The sequence below is a fragment of the Puntigrus tetrazona genome, chromosome 14 (assembly GCF_018831695.1).
Source record: "Puntigrus tetrazona isolate hp1 chromosome 14, ASM1883169v1, whole genome shotgun sequence".
NCBI lineage: Eukaryota > Metazoa > Chordata > Actinopteri > Cypriniformes > Cyprinidae > Puntigrus > Puntigrus tetrazona.
In genome coordinates this window covers 4,917,349-4,929,434 of record NC_056712.1, presented here as the reverse complement: position 1 = coordinate 4,929,434, position 12,086 = coordinate 4,917,349, and the positions used below count along the sequence as shown (strand labels likewise).

At 38.5% G+C, this 12,086-nt stretch overlaps 1 protein-coding gene across 2 annotated transcripts in view; it reads left to right on the top strand.

Annotated features, from left to right (window-relative positions):
• Window positions 1–12,086, top strand: part of nlgn3a (neuroligin 3a) — a 149,129-nt gene that overhangs the window by 20,714 nt on the left and 116,329 nt on the right. The gene's annotated exons all lie outside the window — the stretch shown is intronic.

Below are 12,086 nucleotides of genomic sequence, written 5' to 3'. Positions count from 1 at the left end.
AGACTCTAATAACAGCTTCTGAATTAACGCTGATTCCTGCCGCCAGCAGAAACAAGGCTCATGTGTCAGAATAATAACAGTGCCAGTCCAATCAGAGCTTCCATACTGCGATGGAAACACACACATAGCAAACAAACAATTTAATACACAATGGGCTCGAAATCAAGCGTCGCTGTAAGTATAGACTTCACCGCGTTGATTTGCAGGCTGTAAAAAAAAATGGCGTAGTTGATGTTAATTACCCCGGATGAACCCGAACTGGCACTGCACGCTTAATTCATAAGACCGACAAAGCGTGACGCATCCCAGTCTTCATCTTCAAAGGGGCAACATGCATGAAAAAAGAAGAAGAAGAAAAAAACCCAGGTGTAGCTGACCTACGAATGAACTGAGAAATGATATAAAGCTTGTTGTGTAGAATTACTCTAAGGAAATATCTGTTAGATTCTTGCCGGTGTATATATAACGAGGACACCCTTAATTAGCAGTGCCACATTGTTTATGCTGCGAGGTGTTGCAGCTCTTTCGGTGTGTGAAGCCTTCAATGGGAATTTTGGCCTTGTTGTTATGCTTCTATAGTCCTTTAATATTCTTTTAAGCATGCTTAATTGCGAGTGAGAAGCACTGTGCAACGACATCTAATGAATGTTCACTTTTTTGCCTGTTAGTGTTTGAATATCGTCTCTTTTTTAATTCTAGAAGGTGTTAATCATCGGCTCTATATGTTTTACGCCACGGCATCGCCTCTAAAGAGAGTAGTTACATTAATTAAGTGTGGGTGTATAAGCAGGTGTAGAAATTAGTAGGTTTTTGCTTCTCTCCAATATTCAGGGCTGCTTGTTAAAATAAATGCATACTCTGCATAACTTAATTTGCAAAAAAACTTTGAAGGAGGTGTTTAACTTTAGGATAACTTTAGTGTCCACCCAGGTGGTCAAACTAAATATATAATATATATATATATATATATATATATATATATATATATATATATTATATGGTATAATGCAGTTTAAAACCCTCATTTATGTAGTTTTAATATTTTAACATAAAAATGAATTACTACTACTACTACTTCTAATAATAATAGTAATCTCAGCCAATAATACAATTTCCAAAGAAATTGAGAAAATGCAATGAGATGATTTGTTGTCATGCTGTTGAGAGGCTCCAATGATGTCACTTCCTGGATGTCAAAGTTTGATGAAATATGTTCATAAAATGTTAATATGTATGCTTTTATTTATGTATGCTGTTTATTAGTTCATCACAAGCACAAAACTATGATGTAGTAATAGAAAATATTGTTCTGGGTAAATGAGTTTTTGAGTTTCTGTCTTTTTTGTTTAGTTTTTTGGACCCTTTAGGCATTCTACTAACTATAACTACATTTCAACTAGCAGTCATTCGAGTATTAGTAGACTAGTATATGTTAATCAACTTATTATTCCAATCTCCAACCCTAACCTAGCAGTCTGCTAATTCTCTAACCATACATGTAGTTACAAAATAGGACCGCGTGGGAAGAAAAAAGTATCCCCAAAAAGGTTATGTAAAAATGTGTCTCTGTCGTATGACCAGTGATCACTTTCTGATGCTTTTTATGCTCTAGATAACGGTTAGATAACACTTTATCTTACATATCAAATAGTTAACTTTCAAACAGAATTCATTTTCTAAACATATATTTTGTGATTAAAAAAAAAAATTGTATCCATTTTTAAGGAGAGTTCCAAAAAGTCCTGCAAAGTGGTTTCAAGAATTAAATTAATTCTCGCCAAAAAAATAAAAGCTCGCTCTATTTGAATACCTCGCATACGTCAGAAACCCTTTCAGTGCTCAGGGCAGATTTGCTTTCAGTGCGGCAGGAGTCTCGCCGTTCTGAACGGCTGACTGTATTTGCATAGCGGAGGATTATGGAGGGCCGACAGAATGGCCCCTGCGGTTTCTGAAAGGGTCCCTGGAGAAATGTTGAGCGATTAGCTACTTTAAATATCCTGCTGAGGGACTGTCTTTTGGTATTAGGTCCACCGTGGATCATTAAGACGATGAGCTCGGAGGGTCAGTTTTATTTAACAAACGTTAGCCCTGTGCTTCGGAACACGAACGCGGCATACGGGAGAAAAGCGGTTGTTTTCGTTATGTAAGTATAACAGGAGGAAGCTGAGAGAAATGTGTTTGGGGAAGTTGTGAGAAGCGTGGAGTCCTGCCCGCGGTGCTGGAAAGGTCTGTGTGTGGAGTTTATTCCAAAAACTGTGTGTGTCTGTATTCTTCTGTTCGGATGATAGAGTGCCTACACTTCACAGGAAGTAGATTCCCTCTCAGACTGCAGCGATGGAGGCTTATGGCAGCGGTGATAAGACACAATAAGAAGCGAGTACACCCCTTCACACCTGCTTAAAGTGCTCGATCAGCAGAAACCAAGCGTGTGAGCTGTGAGTAAGGAGGGAAAATTAAAGCAGGCTTTGCCGTCACAGTCACAAACGTGAAAATTCGAACGCATTTTGGTAATTATTAGTGGTCTTCGGTAAGGCAGACGATGCACGATGCAGCTATTTAAAGAGAGGTGCGCTGTTTCTTCTGTGGAAAACAGAACATCGTACGAATATCTTTGGAAGTAGGCCACAACCATCCAAGCAATCATCATAAATGCGAAGATCATTTTAAAAATCGGTTTTACAATGGAGCATTCACAGTGCTATCATTGTGTTTGATTTAAATAGCAAAAGTATTTCTGGAAACATTTCCCAGTGTAATCCTCGAATACTGTTTGACGGTTTGGCTTTGATCAACTTGTCCGGCATTCATTCTTGTTGCGCCGGAGTTTATATTTCTCAGCATGTTCACCACGAAGCACTTAGCTTCCACAATTGCATGCGTTCAATTACATGACAGACTGAGCATGCATCCGTGGGATGAGGAAAGCGCGCATGAATGCATAATCCTGGAAATATACAAGCTGTGACATGTTTGTTAAATCAGAATGGGTGTTGGCTCCAAACAGCCACTCGATTTGCGGCGTTTCACAGACAATAAGACAAACGGCCTTTGTAGCATTAAAGTGTGTCATGGTGTGATATGTTAAGCAATTTACCATATTCAGAATCAGTCATCAGTCAGACTAGCCGAGACACTCTCCCAAAGGCCCAATATTTACAGTCATCATTTTTCATGCGGTAAAGTTTAAAGGTTTCTGTCTTCCTGTCGGAAATCTGGGCTCTCTCACGTTTTACGCAACACGCACCAGCCCTGGTTCTAGGCTGTCTAAAATGGGCAGGCCACTGATAAATGTAGTGTGTGTGTGAGGAGAGGGAGCACGGGTGATGAAACTGGGCCTATTAAAATAGTTTAATAAATGCGTGTACTTGTATAACAGCAGTCTTAATGTAAATGTTGTGCAATGCAAACTTGAACACAAAACACGTTTTCATTTAAATTCAAGTACATGAATAAACCGTACATGAATGGAATTCAAACTGGTTTCGTAAAAATACATACCTCTGTGCGCTTGTGCAAAACATTTTGTGCAATACTTTACTGCACGTTCCTCCATAGTTTAAAAGAGAAATGCCAATACGTGAACCCTGGCACATTTTTACAGGTGTGTATCGCTGTGTTTTTATTATGGTAAATATAAAAAGGCATTTGGTGTGTAATTTCGACTTCCTTTTATGCAGATTTGAACTGAGCTTTATTAATCGAAACTCCGCAAAATTTGTGTACTGCCTCCAGTGTTTATATCTTTTGGAAACCTTTGCATATGTTTTGATATGGTACATACAGTGGTGTGAAAAGGGGTTGTTGGTTTTTATTATGGGAAGGGAATGGAAAAGCCAAACCCACATGGCTCTGTGTGAAAAACTGCTTGCCGCTAAACCTACCCTTAGCAGCAACGACGGCCGTCAAGCGTTTCCGATAACTTGCAATGAATCTGTCACAGCGCTGTGGAGGAATTTTGGTCCACTCGTCTTTGCAGAATTGTTGTAATTCAGCCACATTGTAGGTTTTCATGCATGAACCGCCTTTTTAAGGTCATGACACAGCATCTCAATAGGATTCGGGTCAGGACTTTGACTAGGCCGCTCCAAAGTCTTCATTTTGTTTTTCTTCAGCCATTCAGAGGTGTGTTTTGGATCACTTCAGCTTGAGGTCACAAACAGATGTCTGGACATTATCCTTCAATATGTTTTGGTAGACAGCAGAATTCATGGTTTCATTTATCACAACAAATCCTGAAGCAGCAAAACAGCCCCCGACCATCACACTACCACCAGCGTATTTTACTGTTGCTATGATGTAATTTTTCTGAAATGCGGTGTTGCTTTTACGCCAACCCTTTTTCACACCACTGTATTTCATGTCTCGCTAAAAAGTGCACCCAGGTACGTTTATCCCATGAGACCAGGTAGACAGAATATCTCTCTCTCTCTCTCCCAATCAACAATACAAATTACATATGCATTATTCACAGCCCGGCACATTCTAAACAAATGTGTTACAACTACAACAAAGCACCCCCTTGCTTCTCTTGGTTTATAATTTATTTGCATTTCACAGAAAATGACATGTAACGTGATATATTTCGCTTTGCAAAGTGCAAAAAAAGTATTTAAATGCATCCATTTCCACCCTGAACCCAAGAATATGTTTGGTGCATACCGATACTGTTATGGCTCAGCCATTAAAAAAGGTAATATATGTAGTCCACCATGGTAAAACCATCATTATGGTACATGACTACGGCAAGCCACACAGTGAAGTACTATGATGTTAATATCTGATACTGAAGTGAAAGCAGTCTGTGCACATCTTTAGATTTCGCTCTCTTTTCTTTTGGGACTGGACTACGCTCTTCTCTTTCCTTGATGCACAGCCAAAACCAAAGCTGGGCTCCAGTAACGCACGGAAAGACTGTTTCCCCAGTCACATTGCTTCTGGATGGAGACCGGCTATTTCCATTTAAAGGAATATCGCAGTCTCTTTGATGAAATATAGACGAGCGATATGCACAGAGCCTTTGCGCACAGGTTTTTATAATTCATTTTTTGTTTCATTTTTCTACATTTTTTTACATTTGCTTTGCACACCAAACTTCAATCATTATTCATGATTATTATGCTTTTCTGTAGCGCTCAGAGCAATATTAATCCTAAACTTTACAAACCCTATAATTGCTTATTAAATTTAAATGCAGTCCTGAGGGGTTTCACTTTCAGCTTGACACCCACAATATGGTATATGTAGTATGGAAACACGCACCACTTAATAGTGGATGAATTGAATTTTTAATTTTTTTTATTTTGATAAGATATACAATATATACGATATCCTGCTTATTACACTGATCCTTGTAGTCACACATAATAAAATAGCATTTTATTGTACTGTATAGTACGTGAAGAAAGTGTGAAGTGATATCATTTGCAAGGAAGTCAGCTACACACCAGCGGTCAAATGTTTAACTGCAGGACGCCTCATTTGACCAATAATAATCAAATATTCCATAGATCTATGTAATGTTATAATCAACTGGCAAACTTCCTCACTTGACCCATTTCCAGAAATAAAAGCAATCACCACATTTTGAATGAATTTGTAACATGTGACTTTTACTCTAAATGAAGGGTTTCTACTGTGAATAAAATGGCCAGCTGTTGTCCTACTCTGGTGGCCAATAAGATGAGCAAACCACAGCTGTGTCTCTTCAGAGCTGATAATCACATCTGGATCACCCATCAAGTTCTTATCTTAACCAGCTGCATCTATACGTGGATTCAACTCAAAGGCAGATAAGTGGGTGATGCTGACTTCCCATTAAGATCTTGAGTGACGTGACCTGACAAATCTAGAGAACTCTCTTCATCCGGCAGCGGTCGTGTGTCTCGTGGACATGTTTTAACAGCATATGCGTTTGTTATTTGACATCATAGATGTGATATGGAGGGTGGTTGAGACAGGCAGGAGAGCACAAACTCAGTCCTGCGAGCCTCTTGTAGACTCAGCGGTGCGTCTGCATGTTGGCTTTATTACCGGCAGCAAGGCCAACCACATGAGACGATCAATATTTTCTGTTTTTCTGCATTCCTGTTTTTTCCCATGGTGAAAATACGCCAGGTGTTTGAAGGGATAGATCACCTAAAAGAATCCTGTCATCATGGACTTGCCCTCATGCCACTTTAATGCCTAACTTTCTTCTGTGGAGCACTAAAGAAGATGTTTTCAGAATGTTTAAGCAGATTTTGGAATTGAAGTGAATGGGGATGGACACGAGCTTCAAAAATGGCAGAAAAGCAGCATTAAAGTTTAACAAAAAAAAGTGCGTACCACTAAGGAGCTATATTTCAAATTTGAAGTGCTGATGTTTTTGGGTTTTTTTTTTTTTTGAGAACTGTATTGTTAGGAGGATTTTTTTATAAATAATAACTGCTCCTCACACAAAGATACCCTATAGTGTAGACAAATCACAGACTGCTCTTATTGTGCTTTTATTATTTTATTATGTTTTAATTGTGAATGTGAATCTCTGTGTAATCGACTGAAGACAAAAAATAACAAAGAGATGACAGATTTTCTCTTTATGGGTGAACTATTCCTTTGGAGCCTGGGGATCCCCAGAGGACCACAGTAGAGTACTAAGTGATTTTTTTTTTTACAAAAATGTATGTAAAATGTATAATAATAATAATTTTCTTTTGTGGATAGAAATTATTAATTACAATTCTTCACAGCCATCATTTTAAAGGAGTTATGACCTGGCTTTTTTATCATTTTGTACTGTTCCCTGAGGCCCCCTTATAATGTTATCAAGATTTCATCATAATTTAGAAGTATTAAGCTGTTTTCTGTCCTGTTTTTGACCTCATCAGAGTGCTCTGTTTGAGTGGGCGTGGAGGATTATAGGCTCAGAAGTAAACGCCCACTGATATGATTGGCTAATAGTTGTGTATGTTTGATAGTCTACATCCTTCACAGATGTACTCATAAATACTCGGTACATATCAAATGATCTGTAATAACGGACAAAGCAATAGTGAACACGTAATAAGAACAGTTATTCACACTTGTGTCGAGACATCACTGTCAAATCCAATATAGTCAGCATTGTCTTTTAGTTTCAATCCCTCGTCAAAATAACGAAAAGGTCTTAATTTCTCCAAAAATGTGAACGATTGTATGTTTAGTTACACCTGAATAAACAACATGACAAACTTAAATGGTCCTGAACTGAGAAATCAAAATTCCCTTGATATTGTGACATATAAGAGGTATAAAATAGTAAGTCGGTAACAATCGTTCACTGTGATCTGAATCACATTCTCATAGTTCTGAAAATCTAGCAACATGCGTAGATGTTAGCATTAGCAGTATGTTCACTAGAGTATGCGATATTCATTCATTTACATTAAATTTGATGCCTAACACCTTTGATTTTCATTTAATGAACATTTTGCTTCCCGCCCGAGTGTTTCATTAGTTGTAGGATGACAGGGATTCCCGACAGTTAACCTCATCAAGCACAGTGTGTGAAGAAACGAGACTAGAAGAGTAAACCTCCGTGTGGTGTGAATGACGGTCGTTGTGGAAGTGTGAATCGGGGCACGACTGCCGGGATAAAGACATTCAAAGTCAGCGCATCGCGTCACTGCTCAGCTCGACGCGAGATGTGTTGCGTCGCTGACGGTCGCTGTCACTCATGTCTGCTCAAATCAGCAGCTCATGACTTCTGATCGCTCTCTCTGCAAATTGCTGTCGGTGTAAATGCGCCATTGGTGTTACTGACTTTTGAAACGTACCGGGACGTTGTTTCTGTTGACGTGTTTCTTTTCGTTATGCTCTGCACATTTCATATCACATATTCAGGTGTTGTATCATACGGCCCTCATTGTCCTGTGGTGTTATCACACAACACACAGTCAGGGTCATATGTTATCTTGTGCACCTTCATGTGTGATTTTATGTTGAGTTGATCGTTTCGGAGCCTCAGGACATGTACATTTGAACCAGGAAACCAAGGTTTTGTTCCCTTAGGCCTTGTCTTTTGCAACCCTTTCCATTTTATTTTCAGGTGAGATACAGGTTGTGCCATCATGTTTCAGTCTTTACTAATTACCTTTTTATTTGAAATACATAATGTTTAGGCACAAATCATTTATAGAGCTGTTTTAGTGTGGGTGTAGGTCTGATGTGTTGTTTTCAGTTTTTATCTACTTCCATGTTAGACTGCGACTCGATATGATATGTTTTTGGGGGTTTTTTTCAGGATAATGTTGACGACAACTCTGCATATTTTGTGCTGTGTTTCCCACAGAAGGTGTTCAGACGGTGACCATGTATTATGTAGTGTAGTATGTGCTGGCTGCTGACAATGAGTCCCAATGCACACTCCCATAACGGTCATAATTCACACTATCAGGGACGGAGATTCACAAGTCTCTACAGTGAGGTGTGCAATAAAGTTTAATGTAGAAGAATATTAATCAAATCTACACCAGAAACATCTGACTGCCGATTATCAGTCATTTTTCAATAGCCAGTATTGCATTACATTACATTACAAGATGTATTGTTGTTGAAGAACCGTACAATACAAATCATGTTATCCTGCATTTTTATACGAATTTGGCAAAACGGGTTATGGCCAATTATATAGTTTTCTAGCACTAAGTGCAAATAGCCCACGTTGTTGGCAGAGTCTATATACTCCAACTCCGCCTATCGATGTGTGATTGGGCGACGTCTACACTGCAGAACAAGACTTCAGTTCCAGTGGCAGATCTGATGAGGCGCTTGCCTTTTGACACGATTGATCCGAGTTCAAACCCACCTTTTTTATTTCCTTTGTAAATCATTTTCATATCACGTAAAGCCATTTATTTTCAATTAAAAGTCAGGTAGGGATAGGGAGGGCTTCATTGTCCCAGTGCACCCATTTAATCATTTGAAGTACAATTTAGATTTGCTCTAATTTAAAAAAAAAGGGTATATAGAGTTGACAAATAAACATTGGTGTCCTATGGTGTGACATCAAAAATGTTTGAAAAAAAACCTATATTATTGCACAACCATCTTATTGTTTTAACGGTAAACACGCATTTACATTTAGGCATTCAGCAGATGCTTTTATCTACAGCAAGTTACGAATGAGAACAATGGAAGCAATCAAAATCACCAAAATCTAAATAAATACCAGAAAGTGTTACCATAGTTAGAAAGGTAGTTGTTATGTTTAGGTAATGGGTAAGATTAGGCATGTAGAATATGGTAATGCAGAATATGGACTAAAAAGTCAGTGTGTTAATAGTTATTACACAGCTGCTAAGTAAGTTAAGTTAAGTTAACCCTGTTTTCTGGAATCTCATATTGATCTCAGTGACTCAGGGCATGACAGAATGAGACTTTAAGGTGTATTGTCATTGCAGAGTGGAAAAGCAAGCTATTATCTATTTAGCTGTTTTGTAGCCAACCATAACCAAAATCATGTGAGTATGTGAGTCCCTGAATATGAGCCCTCTGCACTCTCATTAAAGTGATGTGGTGTGTGACAGAACAGGAGAGAAAGGTCTCAGTGAAATCCAACCACAAGTGTTCACAAGAGACGCATTTGAAACCCATGTTCATATCAAGTGGAAACAGTAATGCGTCTTGGCGGACCACTTGTGATCAGATCAACAAAATCACATGTTGATTTCAGCTGGAAACAGGGTCTCAGGTGTGGTTTCACCATATCAGGGACAATGAAGTTGTATGTGTTAGACAAGTGGGAACTTTGATTTGGAGAGAAGGGGTTGGTGGTTGACCAGGATTGACCTGGCTGATCGTAGCAGCAGCTTGGCTGAATTATTCATGAAGTTGGCTTTTACATTTTCATAAAAATCAGAACGTTTTGAGGAATTTCTATGATATTCTGGTCTCTAGATATAATTTTGTGGGCTTCTTTCATGCTTTCTATGCCACTGAATGCTTATGATGCAACGTTTTTTATTGAATATTAGTGATCATTTGATGTGTCTATGATAGCCACAGCTAAAAAAATCAACTGTTAATAAAAAGATATCATACTTTAGCTCTGTACATACCAATATCTTTTTTACTGATCATCATTGTATTTCACTCAAACATTACATTTGTGTCAGCTGGAACACTTTAGAACAGGGAACACTTATTCACTATTAGCAACGACTTTTCCTTCAATAAATTCCCAATTTTCTGCTTATTAATAGTTAGCATGGTAGTTATTAAATTGTGCTATTGGGTAGAATGAAGTCATGTAGAATAAGACATTAATATGTGCTTATTACTACTAATAAACGGCTAATATTCTAATAATATGCATGCTAATAAGCAAATAGTAAAGATACACTAAAATAAAGTGTTACCGTGTCGGCATCAGCTCAAGTTGTTCCAATCATGAATGTATTTTCATCTGCAGGGACCAAAGGCAATAATTTGAAGAATTTTCTGATTTTATTTTCCATATCATTAAAGTGAATTTGCTGGGGTATTGTGGGGCTCCAACAATTTAAACATGTCATAAGATTGCATTTGCTGAAGACAGCACAATGACATTAAATGTTGGTATCATAGCCAATCATCCTGGATGAACATGACACGGTGCATCTTGACCCAGTGTATCTAAGAATTCATTTTGGGTTAAAGAATTTCTTGAAGCGCTCCTGCCGGAGGGAACAGTATCAATTCTGTTTAGTTCCCAAATCAATTGTTAAAATCACTTCTCATTCGAGCAGTGACTGAACAGGACAAGTCATGAATTTGAGAAAACAGTATGTTTAAACTCTGCCAAGATTGGGCCGGACATTTCCTCCGCTTCAGTGGGCGTCTCTTCTCTCTGGAGATCAGCTGTACCGTCCACAGACACCAGCCGATTACAGGCGGCAGCAAGTGTGTGCGGATGATGAGGTGGAGGATGAAGAACTTCCTGCCAGGCTTTGTGCAAATCAGCCCCAGTTTGGATAGGAGTTGTGGAGTGATAAGTGCACCTCCAGGAAGATTCATATTGCCTCTTGTCTGGTGGATACTGCTCCACTAGATACATTATAAATCATTTACGGAGTCATTTTGGAATGCAATATCCGCCACTAAACTCCGGCTTTTCTCCTTGTTATTATTCCAAGCCCTCCAAGGGATGGAGGTCTGGGGGTCTTAAGCTTTAAAAATTGAAAATTGATCAGTAGCTGAGCAGGGAAGAGTTTCTCTCCGCTGGGGACGACCCTCCTCATCATTAGCATTTACAGTGTTAGCACAGGCGCCCGCGAGCCACTTACAAATACCAGCTTTCCAGAGATGGGGACAGGGGACCTGTGTCTGAGAAATCTTTTATTTAACACATTTCTGTCGAATTTGGAAAGAGATGTTGTTATTTTGGCTTGATGGAAAACCCTCATGTAGTATGTTTTATTTACTGAATAAGTAGCTCTCAACTGATTTGGCTTTAGGACTCAAACATGGCACCAAAATAGTTTATTGTACAAAGAGGAAAAAAAGCGCATTATGTTAGATATTCAAAGCTATTTTTAACATTCTGCAAGATTTGAAAACTGATACTTTTGAATGCGTCGTCACATGTCCAGTTTCATATGCATATGAGTTTTTTAGGTTTGCTCGGTAGCTCGAACAATACAGTTGTGCACTTGATTGATGAAGAGCTCCGGCACGAACGCTGTGAAACTACGGTTCAACAAAATGAAGTTACTGTAAAATAGAAACGGCTGCCTCAACAAATGCATTTTTATATCACTTTTTTAAAAACTGTCGGCTAAGCTTAGGGCTGGGTTTGGTGAAAGGAATATTTCCAACAAGATAGAGCATTGACATTTCATAGATATTTGAAGTATGAACGTAATACAAAATATGTGCCAATACAAACGTAACAAATACTTGCCAGGGTCACAGGTATTGAACCTGTGTTTTAGCACCGCTCACTGAAAGTTGAGTATGCGATAACGTGCAATAAGGTATGTAATAACATTGTTGCAGAAGTATACATAGAGGTACATCATTCAAATGAGCCTGGATTGAAAAAAAGGTGTTCAAAAATATACATTTATATTTTGACTTTTTAGCTCATG